Below are 17,587 nucleotides of genomic sequence, written 5' to 3' on the forward strand. Positions count from 1 at the left end.
GTGTATATATCCTTAGGGTCTTTCTCTATAACCCAAAGTAAGATCCTTTGTTAAAGGACTGGAACCTGGGACTTTGCTGGAGCTGTGGGGACATGGAGTTTCTCTGCAATCCCAGGACCCAGCGTGGAACTGAATGTCGAGTGAGTAAAGAAACACTTGGCCTGACCTGTGGTGGCGCAGTGGATAAAGCGTCGACCTGGAAATGCTGAGGTCGCCGGTTCAAAACCCTGGGTTTGCCTGGTCAAGGCACATATGGGAGTTGATGCTTCTAGCTTCTCCCCCTTCTTTCTCTCTGTCTCTCTCTGTCTCTCTCTCTCTCTCTCTCCCTCTCTCTCTCCTCTCTAAAAATGAATTTAAAAAAACAAAAAAAAAAAAAAAAAAGAAACACTGCACATGGTTGCAGCTTAGGTTGCCATGTGCTCAGGCCCTGCCCAGGACACAACAAGGCCTTTCTGGGGCTGGGCTGTGGCAGACCTAAGTCTGGAGCAGGAGGTACTCACTGGAGAAAGGATAAATGAATGACATGTACCTGTCAGTCTCTCAAAGGTCAGAGCATGAGTGTCTGGCTCCCATTCTCCAGCAACTCACTCATGTGATAGGCCTGCGTGATGCATTCAGATTTAAGATGTCCATGTCACAGTGCAGTGGTCAGACCTTTCAGGTGGACAGGCGTGGGACTGAATTCTGTCTTGCAGCCTCTTTTTTAGCTGTGTGATCTCGACCAAGTCACTTCCTACTTTGTATCTGTTTCTTCACCTGAAAACATACAAAAACAACCCCTACCTTACCGTGCTTGGGGGTGGGTAAAGAAGCAACATGTGCAGCCTGATCTGTGGTGGCGCAGTGGATAAAGCATTGACCTGGAACACTGAGGTTGCTGGTTCAAAATCCTGGCCTTTCCCGGTCAAAGCACATATGAGAAGCAACTGTGAGTTGATGATGCTTCCCACTCCTCTCACCCCGTCTTTCTCTCTCTCTTCTCTCTCTAAAACCAATAAGTAAAATATTTTAATAAAATAATAAGTAAAAAGAATCAACATGTGCAAAGTGCTTGGCTTATGGTAAATAAAAAGTGGTGGTTGCCTGACCTGTAGCAGCACAGTGGATAGAGTGTTGACCAGGAGTGCTGAGGTTCTGGTTCGAAACCCAGTCAAAGCACTTATGACAAGGAACAAGCAAACAATGAGCAACTAAAGTGAAGCAACTATGAGTCAATACTTCTCACCATCCCTCCCAAATCAATAAAATAAAATCTTTTTTTTTTAATTTATTTTTTTACAGAGACAGTGAGTCAGAGAAAAGGACAAATAGGGACAGACAGACAGGAATGGAGAGAGATGAGAAGCATCAATCATTAGTTTTTCGTTGCGCATTGCGACCTTAGTTGTTCATTGATTGCTTTCTCATATGTGCCTTGACTGCGGGCCTTCAGCAGACCGAGTAACCCCTTGCTGGAGCCAGCGACCTTGGGTTCAAGCTGGTGGGATTTTGCTCAAACCAGATGAGCCCGCGCTCAAGCTGGCGACCTCGAGGTCTCGAACCTGGGTCCTCCGCATCCCAGTCCGACGCTCTATCCACTGCGCTACTGCCTGGTCAGGCAATAAAATAAAATCTTTAAAAAAAAAAGAAGTGGTGCTGTTACTGCTATTTTACCTTTAATGTGGGGATGTGTAACACTGCTGCCCAAGGACATTGGGGCATTGGGGTTTCCCTGAAAACAACCTGCTGGTGCTAGCCTTGAGGATTTTCTCTCCAAAGCACCACCACCTCTGGATGGGGTCTTATAAAGGCCCATTTACTGTCTCAGGTAGTTGGCACCAAATTGAAGAGACAAGGGGCTGGTGTTCAGCTGAATTCCCTCTTGAATGATGATAAATCCTCATTTAAAGATATGTGTTATTCCACTGGCCCTGGGATAGTGGAATGACCACACCATTCACCAGCTAATTCATTTACAGTAAAACGCAGTCATCTAACTAAGCTCCAAATCTTTATCCATAAAATGGGAGTGTAATAAAGTTGTCAAGTGTTTCACTGTAAAGTGCACAGTGGGTATGGAAATGAACATTTATTCATCCCCTGCACGAGCCGAGCACTGTACTGTGTTCTTTACAGGTATAATTTCACTGTTATCCTTGAAACAAAGTTTATGTTGATTAGGTATCCTTATCCTTACTTTACAAATGAGGAAACTGATGCTGTGAGATTGCCGTGGCTCACACAGCTCGTAAGAGGCAGAGCTGGGACTCCAATAGATCTTGGTATTTCTTTTTTTAATATTTTATTTATTCATTATAGAGAGGGGAGAGAGAGAGAGAGAGAGAGAAGGAGGGAGGAGCAGGAAGCATCAACTCCCATATGTGCCTTGACCAGGCAAGCCCAGGGTTTTGAGAATTTTTTTTTTAAATATTTTATTTATTGATTTTTAGAGAGAGAGGAGTGAGAGAGAGAGAAAGAGAGAGAGAGAGAAGGGGGAGGAGCAGGAAGCATCAACTCCCATATGTGCCTTGACCAGGCAAGCCCAAGGTTTCGAACCGGCAACCTCAGTGTTCCAGGTCGACGCTTTATCCCACTGCGCCACCACAGGTCAGGCAAGCCCAGGGTTTTGAACCGGCAACCTCAGCGTTTCCAGGTTGACGTTTTATCCACTGCACCACCACAGGTCAGGCGATCTTGGTCTTTCTAATGCCACTCAGTGACATCTCTACCATACCACCCAGCTTCCCTGTATTGGCAGGCTTAGCCTCTGACTGCCTCTAGCCTATGGTCTTGTTTCTATTGCAGGTGACTCAAGGGTCCATCTCCCATTGAACATTAGAATCCCCAAGGTTTAGCTTGTCAGAAATACTAAGACTGAGTCAGAATCTCTAGGGTGAGGGAGGGGGATTAGAGATCTTAATTAATTAATTTAAGAGAGAGAGGTGTTGCGAACTAGCGCGACTAGTATTTTCAGGTCCTGAGTAAGAACGGTGCAGAATTAAGAAAACAGACTTTGGCCCTGGCCGGTTGGCTCAGTGGTAGAGCATTGGCCTGGCGTGCAGAAGTCCTGGGTTCGATTCCTGACCAGGGCACACAGGAGAAGCACCCATCTGCTTCTCCACCCCTCCCCCTCTCCTTCCTCTCTATCTCTCTTCCCCTCCCGCAGCCGAGGCTCCATTGGAGCAAAAGATGGCCCGGGAGCTGGGGATGGCTCCTTGGCCTCTGCCCCAGGCGCTAGAGTGGCTCTGGTCGTGACAGAGCCACGCCCCGGATGGGCAGAGCATCATCCCCTGGTGGGCATGCCGGGTGGATCCCGGTCGGCTCCTGCGGGAGTCTGTCTGACTGCCTCCCCGTTTCCAGCTTCAGAATAATACAAAAAAAAAGAAAAGAAAATAGACTTAAAGAATTAAAAGATGGGGTCGGGAGGGCTCTGCAATTACTGCTAGCAGAAACAGATCACCCTAGTAGAAACAGGTCATGCCCAAAAACCTGCATCTTCCTTTATTTTATAGGGCAAAGTGGGCTATTAGCAAATCAATGACTTTTCTGATTACAGTTTCCAAGGCAACCCAAGAATTCTACCAAGTGAAGAAAACCCCCACCATACATAAACATCCTAATTTTACACATAGAAGAAATTTGCCTTCAGTCTTTCCAGGAAACATGGGGGGTAGGATGAGCAAATACATGGAGGTGTGGGCAAGGGCTCAGCCTTTTGCAACTTAATCAGCAAACAAGGTGGGGGGTTGGGCAGACTGTCAGCTTAAGCCAGTTCCCCACACCTCTGTGCCCCTGAAATCCAAACTCTAAAGACCCTGTTGATTCTTTGGTCCCTGACAGACAGGGATTAGAGGTCTTTATTTTATTCTATTTATTTATTTACTTACTTATTTTAGCGAGAGAGACAGGGACAGACAGACAGGAAGGGAGAGAGATGAGAAGCATCAATTCTTTGTTGTGTCTCCTTAGTTGTTCATTGATTGCTTTCTCATATGTACCTTGAGCAGAGGCTACAGCAGAGTGACCCCTTGTTCAAGCCAACGACCTTTGGGCTCAAGCCAGTGACCATGGGGTCATGTCTATGATACCACGCTCAAGCCAGTGTCTTCATTTTAAACAAGCCCACCCTGCAGTGAGTTCAAGGGCCGCAGCACTCTGCTTTTCATTTCTGGACATAAACATTCACCTTCTTCATGCCAGAGACCACTGTTTTTGTTCATTAATCTTCAAGTATTAAGGAGAGAGACAGAATCCGCAGAGGGGAAAGTTTGAGAACTTCTAATGGTGCAGGTGCAGTTTTCCCCTTTCAAGACTCCCTTTAAGCCAGGGGTTGGGAACCTATGGCTCGCGAGCCAGATGTGGTTCTTTTGATGGCTGCATCTGGCTTGCAGACAGATCTTTAATAAAAAAAATAATGTTAAAAATATAAAACACTCTCATGTATTACAATCCATTCATTTCCTACCACTCATGTTCACTGTTGCCAGTGGCTGGAGCCAATCACAGCTGTCCTCCGGGACAACACCAAATTTTTATTGGATAATGCGTAACGTACACGGGTTGTTGTATGGCTCTCACGGAATTACATTTTAAAATATGTGGCCCTGGCCGGTTTGCTCAGTGGTAGAGCATCGGCCTGGTGTGCAGGAGTCCTGGGTTTGATTCCTGGCCAGGGCACACAGGAGAGGCGCCCATCTGCTTCTCCACCCCTCCCCCTCTCCTTCCTCTCTGTCTCTCTCTTCCCCTCCCGCAGCCAAGGCTCCATTGGAGCAAAGTTGGCCTGGGCGCTGAGGATGGCTCCATGGCCTCTGCCTCAGGTGCTAGAATGGCCCTGGTTGCAAGAGAGCAATGCCCCAGATGGGCAAAGCATCGCCCCCTGGTGGGCATGCGGGTGGATCCTGGTCGGTTGCATGCGGGAGTTTGTCTGACTGCCTCCCCTGTTTCCAACTTCAGAAAAAAAAAATACACAAAAAAAATATGTGGCATTCAGGGCTCTCTCAGCCAAAAAGGTTCCCAACCCCTGCTTTAAGCACATAGTGGCAAGTGTAAGAAGCGGTGTAAAACGCACAGGCTCAGGAGTCAGGGTTGCCACATTGGACAAATCACAACCTTAAGCCTCAGTTTTCCATCTGCAAAATGAGCATGCTAAAACCAACCTTCCAACATTATTGTGAGAATTAAATAAGCAAAGAACATGTTTCTCATTCCTCCTAGCATTTACCACAGTGTTTCAAATTTGTCTCAACAATGTATCTCCAGTTCCTAAGATTGTGTCTGGCACATATGTTTGTGGAAGGGATAACATTTGTAAAAATGAAGTCTGCCAGGCTCACAGCTGATCCTCAATAACATATATGTGTGTGTAGCAGCTATATACACACATATACATACATATGTGTTTGTGTGTAAAGTGAAGAGGGGAAATCTGAGTGGTGGAGGGAGCGGTACGGTGGGATGACACTGTATGTGGAATCCCAAACTCTGGGTTCAAATCCAGCCTGGTCCTGGCCAGCTCCACTGCAGTGCCTAGATGCCTACATCTGGTCTCCTTTAGTAATCTCTCCGTACGTTTTGGGTCTTTTAAGCAGCCTCAAATCATTTCGGGGAAAGATCCCATACATAAAACACCAGCCTCTCTGAGTCTCCTTCCGGTCCTCATCCGTGAAAAGAACACAACGCAGCTAGGATTTTAGGAAGCTTTCAATGAAAGCTCTTGGAAACCCGGGGGCTTTTTACACAGACCGGTAAGGGCGGAGGCGCTGAGTCGAACCTGCATGCGCCCAGAAATGCGGAGTTGCCCGAAGAAAATGCCCTAAAAGGAAAGGACACTTAAAAGAAAGTAAAGGTGAATTCCAGGCATGAGCTTTCCAGGGGGCAGCCGGACTTCCCCGCCCCCCGGGCCCCCAGGTGCGCCCCGCGCCGCCCACTGGCGCTTAGCAGTGGAGCCGCGCTAGGACCCGAGGAGGAAGAGCCGCAGAGATCCCGACGCGGCCTCCAGCGGGTGCTGCCGCGAGCGGCCGGCCGAGCGGCTGGAAATGAAAGTGCAGCGCTCCGGAGCCATATGGACGGAGCTGCCGGGGCGGCGGCGCCGGGAGCAGGATGCGGCCGCCCGTAATTAAATAGCATTTACTCTTATTATTACTAATAATAATAACGTAATCATACCTCTAGTCATAGCATACCATTTATCGGGCTCGGCGCAGGCCAGCGGGGAGCGCAGCCCGGCCGAGGTGAGTGCAGCGCGCGGCCCGCGCCCTGCGGGGCAGAGGCCGGGGCCCGACCGCGTCCTGGCGGCCGGCAGGAGGGCGCGGGGTCCGGGGCCGCGGGCTGGAGCGGGTGGGGGAGTCCGAGCCAGGCCGAAGCTGCGCGGGGCCATCTGGAAAGTACCTTTGGAGGCTAAAGCAATGCCCCCTCTCCCATTTCCTCCTTTTCGGGGCTCCCCCTCCCGATCCCCATGCCTTCCCCCAAAGTTTCAAAGTTATTGTGCGGCCGGGGGCACCTGCCGCTGGGTGGTTGGGCCGCCTCTACAGCTCCGGGGGGGTAGGTGTGCCCTGGAATTTTCTTCCGGGGGTGCTGTCCTCTCCGCGATCCGAGTTTGAGGGGCGCGGATGCTTTGCCTGCCCCCGCGAAGGGGGCCCTGCCTTTTGTGTGCGCTTTGGCCGCGCAGCGCAGGGAGTTGAAGGGACCGCAGCGAGGGCCGGGGACCGCGGCCGCTAACAGGCCGCCCATGCCGGCTGCGGCGGCCACGCGAGCCCGGGGATCTCAGGCCTGCGCTCTGGGGGGCGGGGGCTACAGAAAAGGGGGGCGCGGTCTGGGTGGGGGGCATTTCCGGTCGTGCTATCCGTTCCTGGGCTTGGAGGCCTGAGAGGAGCCGGTCGCCGCGGTGGGAAGGGGTCGCGAGGGAGCTACGGGGCCCTCTCCAGTGCCTGGGGGAGCGCCCCCGGGAGATAGGTGCCCGCGAGTAGCCGACCCCAGCCTCAGACCCTTCTCTGGTCCTCAGTGGGCCTCGGGGTCCCCTCTAGGCATGCTCCTTTTATTTATTTCACCTTAAAATCTGCCTAGCTCGGGTATCTATAGGTGCCTGGTTGGGGGGTCTTTAACACAGACGAAGCAGTTTTCCGGGGGGGGGGGGGAGGAAATCATGTAGGAACGATTCACTGACAGATCCTGATGGCTCTGGTGACAACATGACATTAGTGGGGAGGACTAGAGCTGGGGCCCTGGATGGGGGCTGGGCAGGGGTGGGGGACTGGGGTCCACAGCAGTTTTGTCAGGGATTTCATTCTTCTGGGGTTGTTCACTAGGACTTTGGTTCCCAGGTACCAGACTTGGAACCCCAACTTCTTACCATTTTCCTCAGTGCTTGTAATCTATCGAGTCTCATGAAAATAGCAGAATGTAGATCCTTGAATTTTCACAGGAATGCGATAATTATAGTACATTGAACAACTGTTGGAAGCAAAATTCCAGCGGAATCTTCAGTTTTACTACCAACACTTCCCCTCCTTTCTCCCTACATACAACCATACCCACAGTGTTGTCTTTCTCCATTTTCACTTCCTATAGGAATGATGTCCTGCCAAAGGCAGTTGGAAGCAGGTTTGAGGTGTGGGGGTGCCTTAAGCTTGGAAGGTGGAATCTGAGGATGTTCGTCTGAGGATGGGAGAGAGATTTTGTGATCCCTAAGCTGAGATGGGGTTTCTGTCCCATGGATGCTGTGAATGCTAGGCTGTTGGCTTCTTGTTTCTGATGGGCATTTAAGAATGTGGATTTTGTGCCTGACCTGTGGTGGCGCAGTGGATAAAGCGTCAACCTGGAACACTGAGGTTGCCAGTTTGAAACCCTGGGATTGCCCTGTCAAGGCACATATGGGAGATGATGCTTCCTGTTCCTCCCCTCTTCTCTCTCTCTCTCTCCTCCTTCTCTCCTCTCTAAAATAAATAAAATCTTTTTAAAAAAAGAATGTGGATTTTGGCAGCTAAGGAGATCTGTGGGATGTGCTAGTCTCTTGAGTCTCAGGTATTGGAAAGTTGAAGTGTCAGTAGGTTTGGATGTGAGAGTCTGGAAATAATACAGTGTGTCCGTAAAGTCATGGTGCACTTTTGACCGGTCACAGGAAAGCAACAAAAGACGATAGAAATGTGAAATCTGCACCAAATAAAAGGAAAACCCTCCCAGTTTCTGTAGGACAATGTGGCAGCATGTATGCATGCGCAGATGATGACGTAACACTGTGTATACAGCAGAGCAGCCCACGGCCATGCCAGTTGAGATGTGGACGGTTCAGAGGAAAGTTCAGTGTGTTCTGTGGCTCGCTAAATTTGAATCCGTGACCGAAGTGCATTGTGAATATTGGCACGTTTATAATGAAGCACCACCACATAGGAATAACATTACTCGATGGGATAAGCAGTTGAAGGAAACTGGCAGTTTGGTGGAGAAACCCCGTTCTGGTAGGCCATCAGTCAGTGACGAGTTTGTAGAGGCTATATAGGATAGCTACCTAAGGAGCCCTAAAAAAATCTGTGTGTGAGCCCACATCGAACTGCACTGAATAGGTATGAAATTGGGAGAGTTTTCCTTTTATTTGGTACAGATTTCACATTTCTTTAGTCTTTTGTTGCTTTCCTGTGACTGGTCAAGAATGCACCATGACTTTACAGACACACTGTATTTCCTTAAGTAGCACTTTTTTTTTTTTTTTAGAGACAGAGAGAGGGATAGATAGGGACAGACAGACAGAAATGGAGAGAGATGAGAAGCATAAATCATTAGTTTTTCATTGAGACACCTTAGTTGTTCATTGATTGCTTTCTCATATGTGCCTTGACCATGGGGCTACAGCAGACCGAGGAACCCCTTACTCAAGCCAGCGACTTTGGGTCCAAGCTGGTGAGCTTTGCTCAAACCAGATGAGCCTGCGCTCAAGCTGGCGACCTTGGGGTCTCGAACCTGGGTCTTCTGCATCCCAGTCCGACGCTCTATCCACTGCACCACTGTCTGGTCAGGCTAGTAGCACATTTTTTAGTGTATAACAAAAGGGCTTTCACATATGTTGGGTCATTTGTCCTCCACTGAACCCATGTCAGGTAGACATTTTTCAATCTTCATTTTCCAGATAAGAAACCTGAGGCTTCAAGAATAGAATATCTCAATGGAAAGTCACATAGAGCAGTGGTCCCCAATCCCTGGGCTGCGGACTGGTACCGGTCCATGGGCCATTTGGTACTGGTCCACAGAGAAAAAATAAATAACTTACATTATTTCTGTTTTATTTATATTTAAGTCTGAACTTAAATATCTTATTTTATTTTTTTATCTTATTTTTTTATTATTATTATTATTTTTTTTTTTGTATTTTTCTGAAGCTGGAAACGGGGAGAGACAGTCAGACAGACTCCGGCATGTGCCCGACCGGGATCCACCCGGCACACCCACCAGGGGGCGACACTCTGCCCCTCCCGGGCGCCGTTCTGTTGCGAACAGAGCCACTCCAGCACCTGGGGCAGAGGCCAAGGAGCCATCCCCAGCGCCCGGGCCATCCTTGCTCCAATGGAGCCTTGGCTGCGGGAGGGGAAGAGAGAGACAGAGAGGAAGGAGAGGGGGAGGGGTGGAGAAGCAGATGGGCGCCTCTCCTGTGTGCCCCGGCCGGGAATCGAACCTGGGACCTCTGCACGCCAGGCCGATGCTCCACCACTGAGCCAACTGGCCAGGGCCACGATGTTTTATTTTTAAAAACAACCAGATTCCCTCTGTTACATCTGTCTAAGACTCACTCTTGATGCTTGTCTCGGTCACGTGATACATTTATCTGTCCCACTCTAAAGGCCGGTCCATGAAAATGTTTTCTGACATTAAACCGGTCTGTGGCCCAAAAAAGGTTGGGGACCACTGACATAGAGGACTTAGAATTCCCAGCTGGTATTCTGACTCTGAATCTTCACCCTTTCCCGGAGTCCTGGGCTAACTTTAACTTAGCAAGTTACTTTTCAGGTGCCTCTTGTGAGCATGATGAGGTGCTCTGGGACAGGCTTAAGGTTGAGTTTGTCACTTTGAATCTGCCTGGATAGAGAACATTAACTCTAGTGAATCAAGGTAAGAAGGAAATGCTCAAAACTGGGGTCAGTGCAGTGGGAATGGAGAGAAGAGAGGGCTCCTGGGGTAACCTGGAAAAGATAGGGGAGGCTTCCTCCAGGAAGTGGAGCTTGAGCTTGGAAGGATAGGAAGGCTTGGCCCCATTAAGAGGAGGAGTTGATTTCTGGGATCTCTACAATTGCCTATGCACTGGGAGGTTGACATGTGTTTTCTCTAATTCTTACAGTGGCTCCATGGAGGGTAGGCGTTATTAATCTCCATTTCATAATTGAAGACACGAGAAACACGGGATTTATGTGGCTGGTCCAAGGTCACCCAGTTTGATTTGAACCCATACCTGTGTGACTGTTAAGTGTGATGCATTGGAATTGATGTCACCTCCAATTGGTGACATCTAATTGGACCACCTTCATCTTAGTTATGTAGACAAAAACAGACCAGGACAATCTGAACTGGCAAATGTAACAAGGGTTGGGGCTTAAGCTGAAAGGTCAGCAGGTTCCCCAAGGTGAGGGAGCTTTACTAAAATAGCTCTATAACCTGACCAGGCGGTGGCACAGTGGATAGAGTATGGACCTGGGACACTGAGGACCTAGGTTCAAAACCCCAAGGTTGTCAGCTTGAGCGCAGGGTGGCTGGCTTGAGCCTGGGATCATAAACATGACCCCATGGTTGCTGGCTTGAGACCAAAGGTCACTGGCTTGAGCAAGGGATCACTGGCGCAGCTGGAGCCCCCTGGTCAAGGCACGTATGAGAAACAAAGTGCCGCAACTATGAGTTGATGCTTCTCATCTCTCTCCCTTCCTCTCTCTCTCTCTCTCTCTCTCTGAATTAAAAAAAAAAAATAGCCCTATAACCCAGGGTCTGTAGGGGCTGACCCAGTAAAAGTACTCTCAGAGATTTCTGTAAGTGATGAGAAGGCAGAATGGCTGTGGAAGGAAGAGTGGGCCCTGAGCATGGAGATATAAATTCAATTCCTTAGTGCCTGGCCAGATACCTTGGAAGATCTTGTAGCTTGGACAGGAGAAAGATATGGATGATTAACTTCAGCTGCCCAAGGACAGGAACTGGGTCTGATTTACCCCCTATACCTCAGGCCCCAGTGGAGGTGCCAGGAGGACATGTTCAGCTATTGTGTTGTCAAAGTGAATTATGCACTGGAAAGGGGGAAGGTTTATTTTGTCTGGGGGTGGAAGTTCTTCCTGGAAGAAGTGCCATTTGAATATTTGAAAGATGGCTTGAGAAAGGCCATAGGAAGGGCATTCTAAAGAGATGCACTGAGACAGACAAAGGTAGGGCCATGTAAAGAAGGGACAGGCTGATCATCTGGTGCAGCCACAGTGTAGACAGTAGGTTTGAGTTCAGGTTCAAGGTCTGGCTCTGCCATTGAGCTCCTTTGGGTTCTCTGTGCCTACGTTTTCCTTTCTGGAAACAAGCACTGACATTTGATGATTTGATGGTCACCTATAGGAGAAGCGCAGTGCCAGGGGATCAGGACAGGAGACTCACGTGAGAGGAATTAGAGGGGTATGTAAATTTTTTAAATTTTTTTAACTTTTTTTTTTTTTTTAAGTTTTATTTTTCTTTTTTCTTTTTTTTTTTTTTGTATTTTTCTGAAGCTGGAAACAGGGAGAGACAGTCAGACAGACTCCCGCATGCGCCCAACCGGGATCCACCCGGCACGCCCACCAGGGACGACCGCTCTGCCCACCAGGGGGCGATGCTCTGCCCCTCCGGGGCGTCGCTCTGCCGCGACCAGAGCCACTCTAGCGCTTGGGGCAGAGGCCAAGGAGCCATCCCCAGCGCCCGGGCCATCCTTGCTCCAATGGAGCCTTGGCTGCGGGAGGGGAAGAGAGAGACAGAGAGGAAGGAGGGGGGCTGGGGGGCGGAGAAGCAAATGGGCGCTTCTCCTATGTGCCCTGGCCGGGAATCGAACCCGGGTCCCCCGCACGCCAGGCCGACACTACCGCTGAGCCAACCGGCCAGGGCCAAAATTTTTTTAACTTTTATTTCTTTTATTTAGTGAGAGGAGGGGAGGCAGGCAGACTCCAGCATGCACCCAGACTGGGATCCACCCAGCAAGCCCACTAGGGGGTGATGATTTGCACATCTGGGGCCCTTGTTGCAACTGAAGCCATTTTTTTCCTGAGGTGGAGGACATGGAGCCATCCTCAGCACCCAGGGCCAACTCACTCTAATAGAGCCTTGACTGCAGGAGGGGAGGAGAAGATAGAGAGATGGAGAGAGAGAGAGAAATGAGATGGGGAGGTTGAAGAAGCAGATGGGTACTTCTCCTGTGTGCTCTGGCCAGGAATCGAACCCAGGCGATCCACACTCCAGGCCAATGCTCTATCACTTAGCCAACCGGCCAGGGCCAGGGGTATATAAATTTTTAATAATTTAAAAACACCGATCCAGCAATTACCTAATGGTCAGGCTCTATGTGAATGCTTTTACCTAGATTTGCTTATTTAATCTTTATAATAACCCTGTAAGTAGGCACTATAATTATCCCTATATTATAGATAAAGAAACTGTGGCATAGAGAGGTTAAGTAGCATTGTGTAAGAGGCAGAACTAAAGAGCAAACCTAGGGAGTCTGGCCCTTGAGTGAGCCCAGTGTGGGCCTAGGTATGGCTGAGAAGGAGAGGGAACTGATGGGGCCAGTGGTGGTCGTTTTCAGACAGCAGAAGGTGGAGGTACTGCTGAGGAAGTTGGGCTGTAACCTGAAGCTGGAGCCTCAGCCTGGGTTGATGAGGTGACAGCTTTGTGTCAGCTCCCAGGAGCCTTCACAGAAGCCAGCTCTTTTCATCACATTTAATGGCCCATAGACAACAGGCTCGTTTTCCTTTCCCTGTCATCACCAGCTACAGGGCTGCATCCCACCTTATTTATTTCCCCTGGTTAGTCTGCTGCTTTGGGAGCGTCTGATGGCTTCTGCAGGCGCGTTAGTGCTGTTGCCCATTAGGCTGTGGAGGCCCAGAAAAGGGGCAGCAGCATTTCTAAATCAGAACCCATCTACAGTTGACTTCTGGTCAGCAGAGACTCCTGAGCCCTGCGTCAGAGACTGAGCTACTGGCTTGATGGTAACAGTGGCAGTGGTAACAGCAGCCACCACATATTTAACAGTTGTGTGCTAGCTCTGTGCTTGGCACTTTCTTTGTCTTCTTTTATTGAATTCTAACAACTTGTGGAAGCAGGAATGATTATTAGAAGCACCATCTTTCAAATGAGGAGACTGAGGTTACGAGATCACATGCTGTGGTGGAGCAGGAGGTCAGAGGGAGCCAGGCCCAATAGGCTCCTGAGTCCAAGGTCTTAGCTGCCGTGTAGTAGTGATGCTTTCATGTTATTTTGGTCTCCATGGAGCTCTTATCTGTCTGGAAATCCTAATTATCTAACATTTGTGTTATGTGTTTGCCCACAGTCCCTCATTAATCCTCATGACAATCCTTCGAGGTAAGAGATGTTCCTCTTTTTCAGAAAAAAAAAAGAGTCAAACACTCTTCAGCTCTTCCTACCCTGTTCATGCTGTGACTCAGGAAGGTGTGTTAGATTCTCTGAGACCAAGAGCCATGTCTTCTGAGGAGCCGGGGTCAGCCAGCGAGCAGCCACAGAACACTTCCTGTGAAGGCTGCAAGGCGGGTCGAGGCTGTGACCCTTCTGGGGTTTTCAGAGGTTCATTTGCTCTTACTCCCCACAGCATTCTATGTCATGCCCTTCCCTCTCTGCAGACACAGGAATGCAGAGCAGGGAGTCCAAAGTCCTGAGTTTCATTCCCAGCTCCAGCATGTGCCAGCTATGTGATCTGGGGCACAATCCTTTCATCAGTCCGGCCTCAATCATCTGTTCTGGAAAATGGCCTTGCTGATTCAGCCCTGTCTGCCTCAGGTTTGCTGTGAGTCCCAAATAAAGGAATTTTGAAAGCTATAAAGACCACCCATTGCCTTTATAGGGCATGGTTGTGGTTGCCATGAGCGTTGAATAATCTCCAGAATGTTCCTGAATTGTCTCCACTGCCCTCCTGATCCAGACCTGGGTCAAGTAGCCTCCCAGCTAATTTTTCAGCTTCCCTTCTTGTGATCCATCCTCAATGCAGCAGCCAGAGTGATCTTCTCAAGATTTAAGCGAGACCCTATCTGTCCTCTGCTAAACACCTTCCAGTGGTTTCCTGACACAGGCTGTCTCTCCGGCATGGCCTGCGTGTAGCTCTCAGACCAGCCTGAGCCTGCCCCGTGCACCTTGCTTCCTACTTGACTTGTCTTCTCTCCACTCTCCAGTGCAGTCACACTGGCCTTTTTTTCCTTTTTTTTCTTTTTCTTTCCCTGCATTTTTCTGAAGTTGGAAACGGGGAGGCAGTCAGACAGACTCCCGCATGTGCCCGACCAGGATCCACCCGGCATGCCCACCAGGGGGCGATGCTCTGCCCATCTGGGGCATTGCTCTGTTGCAACCAGAGCCATTCTAGTGCCTGACAGCGCCCAGGCCAACTTTGCTCCAATGGAGCCTTGGCTGCGGGAGGGGAAGAGAGAGACAGAGAGGAAGGAGAGGGGGAGGGGTGGAGAAGCAGATGGGCGCTTCTCCTGTGTGCCCTGGCCGGGAATCGAACCTGGGACTCCTGCATGCCAGGCCAACACTCTACCACTGAGCCAACCGGCCAGGGCCTCACACTGGACTTTTGCCTTTTCCTTGAAAATTCTAAGCTCATTCCCACCTCTGTCAAGTGCACGCTTACCCACCTCCCATGTTGCCATGGCTGGCTTCTTCTTTTGTCTTTTAAATGCCACCTCCTGCCTTAGCCAGGTGGCTCAGTTGGTTAGAGCGTTGTTCTGTACACCAAGGTTGCGGGTTTGATCCTGAGTCAGAGCATGTACAAAGAATCAACCAATGAGCCTGACCAGGCGGTGGCACAGAGGATAGAGCGTCGGACTGGGACACAGAGGACCCAGGTTCGAGACTCTGAGGTCGCCAGCTTGAGCGTGGGCTTATCTGGTTTGAACAAAGCTCACCAGCTTGGATCCAAGGTCCCTGGCTTGAGCAAGGGGTTCCTTGGTCTGCTGTAGGCCCACGGTCAAGGCACATATGAGAAAGCAATCAATGAACAACTAAGGTGTCGCAACGAAAGACTGATGGTTGGTGCTTTTCATCTGTCTCCATTCCTGTCAGTCTGTCCCTATCTATCCCTCTCTCTGACCCTCTCTGTCTCTGTAAAAAAAAAAAAAAAAAAAAAAAGAATCAACGAATGAATGCATAAATAAGTGGAAAAGCAAATTGATGTCTTTCTCTCTGTATTCTCTATCTCTAAAATTAAAATAAAAAACTTTTTAAAAACCAACATAAATAAATAAATAAATAAATGCCACCTCCTCAGAAGGGTCTTCACTAAACTCCCAGCCCACACCCATCACTCCCTGCCATGTTTCCTATTTTAGTTTCTTTGTAACTTTTATCTGTATCTTTACTTGTCTTGTGCATTTAACACTGACCTGTTACTTTGTCTTCCCACACCTGGAACACAAACTCCACAAGGCCAGGGACTTGATTAACCTTGCTCCCCAGCATCTGGCAGAAGCCCTTGCTCACGAAGGTGTTCTGTGGATATTTGTTGAATAAATGAACAGTAGTAGCAGCATGTTCCAGAACAGCCCTTGCCAAAAAAGAGTAGCCTACACAGAAACTGCAAAGAAATTGGTGTGGACTGATTGGAAAGTACTTTCAGGCTAATTTTTTAAGTTGCCAGGTGCTCTTGAACAGTGCCCAGCTCAGCAGAAACACAAATCTATGACCTTCTCTGTGAGGTGCACACTATGTAACTCTGCAGATTGTCTTGCAAGGTGCAGATCATTAGCCTCATATTGCAAGTGACAAAAACTGAAGCTCAGAGAGGTGCCCAAAAGGCACTGTGGGACAGTGCTGGGACTGGAACCCAGGTCTGGCAACCTGCATGGCTCGGCTCCTTGCACCGGCCCAGCCTGCCTCCCTGTCTTCAGGCAATGAAGCAGGCAGAGTAGCTCGCAAAATTCTCTTGATGTCCGGGCAGTACAATCAAAAGGATCTCTGAGCTCTCGTGAGCAGCAATGATGACTTCTCAGTTGTTCAAAAGAAAGAAACATGGCCCGACGTGTTGTGGAGCAGTGGATAAGGCATTGACCTAGAACACTAAGGTTGCTGCTGGTTTGAATCCTCTGGGCTTGCCCGGTTAAGGCACATGTGGAAGTTGATTCTTCCTGCTCCTCTCCCCCTTCTCTCTTTCTGTCTCCCTCTCTCATTCTCTCTTCCCTCTCCCTAAAATGAATAAATAAAATTTTAAAAAATAGAAAGAAAGAAACACTCCACAATGCTAAGCGGTCACTCTGAACTATGGGACTCTGGGTGTTTTCTGTTTTTTTCTGTTTTGTTTTATTATATTTGCCCATACTTCCCAAGGGTTGTACAATGAGCTTCTGTTATTTTTGTACTTTAAAAAAAAGTATTTAAACATCTCACTTTATCACCATAGCTGGCTGGTAGAGATGGAGCAGGAGCCTGGGCCCCTGGAGACAGAGGTGGGTTCTGGACCTTCCTGTGCAGTTTGGCCCCAGGGTGTTGGGAGCCTAATATAAGATGATGGAAGTTAAAGCTCTTTGTAACCAGGACACTGCAGGCAGTAGTGTTATGCTGCTGACTCTTAGTTTGGTTGGGGGAGGCAGTGGGGAGTCCTGGGGGCAGTTTCCTGAACTTTGGTTTCTGTGGAGGTGGCCAGTTAAAAGTAAACAAAGTGCAAGTTGCTGAAGCCTGGGAGCATTCCATGGTTTCTCCTTGACAGGTGGCTCCTGGTGGAGCCTGGGGTAGTGTGGGAGACTCCTGCCTTCTCCCCCAGCAGCAGCAGCAGCAGCCTCTGCCGCCACAGGGCTTTGGTCAAGTCCTGGACCCACCAAGCCTCACTTTATTTATTTATTTCACTTTATTTTTTATTTTTTTATTTTTTTACAGGGACAGACAGACAGGAACGGAGATGAGAAGCATCAATCAGCCCTGGCCGGTTGGCTCAGCGGTAGAGCGTCGGCCTAGCGTGCGGAGGACCCGGGTTCGATTCCCGGCCAGGGCACACAGGAGAAGCGCCCATTTGCTTCTCCACCCCTCCGCCGCACTTTCCTCTCTGTCTCTCTCTTCCCCTCCCGCAGCCAAGGCTCCATTGGAGCAAAGATGGCCCGGGCGCTGGGGATGGCTCTGTGGCCTCTGCCCCAGGCGCTAGAGTGGCTCTGGTCGCAATATGGCGACGCCCAGGATAGGCAGAGCATCGCCCCCTGGTGGGCAGAGCGTCGCCCCATGGTGGGCGTGCCGGATGGATCCCGGTCGGGCGCATGCGGGAGTCTGTCTGACTGTCTCTCCCCGTTTCCAGCTTCAGAAAAATGAAAAAAAAAAAGAAGCATCAATCATCAGTTTTTTGTTGCGACACCTTATTTGTTCATTGATTGCTTTCTCATATGTGCCTTGACTGTGGGCCTTCAGCAGACTGAATAACCCCTTGCTT

General features: G+C 49.4%; 1 protein-coding gene across 3 annotated transcripts in view; it reads left to right on the plus strand.

Annotated features, from left to right (window-relative positions):
* Window positions 1–17,587, plus strand: part of ZC3H7B (zinc finger CCCH-type containing 7B) — a 176,864-nt gene that overhangs the window by 117,830 nt on the left and 41,447 nt on the right. Inside the window, exon 1 of one of the 3 annotated variants that reach the window (XM_066358513.1) lies at window positions 5,904–6,209. The exons of the other annotated variants lie outside the window; for them this stretch is intronic. The gene's annotated coding sequence lies outside the window, so the exon portion shown is untranslated. Of the gene's footprint in view, window positions 1–5,903; window positions 6,210–17,587 lie in introns of those variants that run through there. 3 annotated transcript variants of the gene reach the window in all.

Source organism: Saccopteryx leptura, chromosome 1 (assembly GCF_036850995.1).
Source record: "Saccopteryx leptura isolate mSacLep1 chromosome 1, mSacLep1_pri_phased_curated, whole genome shotgun sequence".
Taxonomy (NCBI): Eukaryota; Metazoa; Chordata; class Mammalia; order Chiroptera; family Emballonuridae; genus Saccopteryx; species Saccopteryx leptura.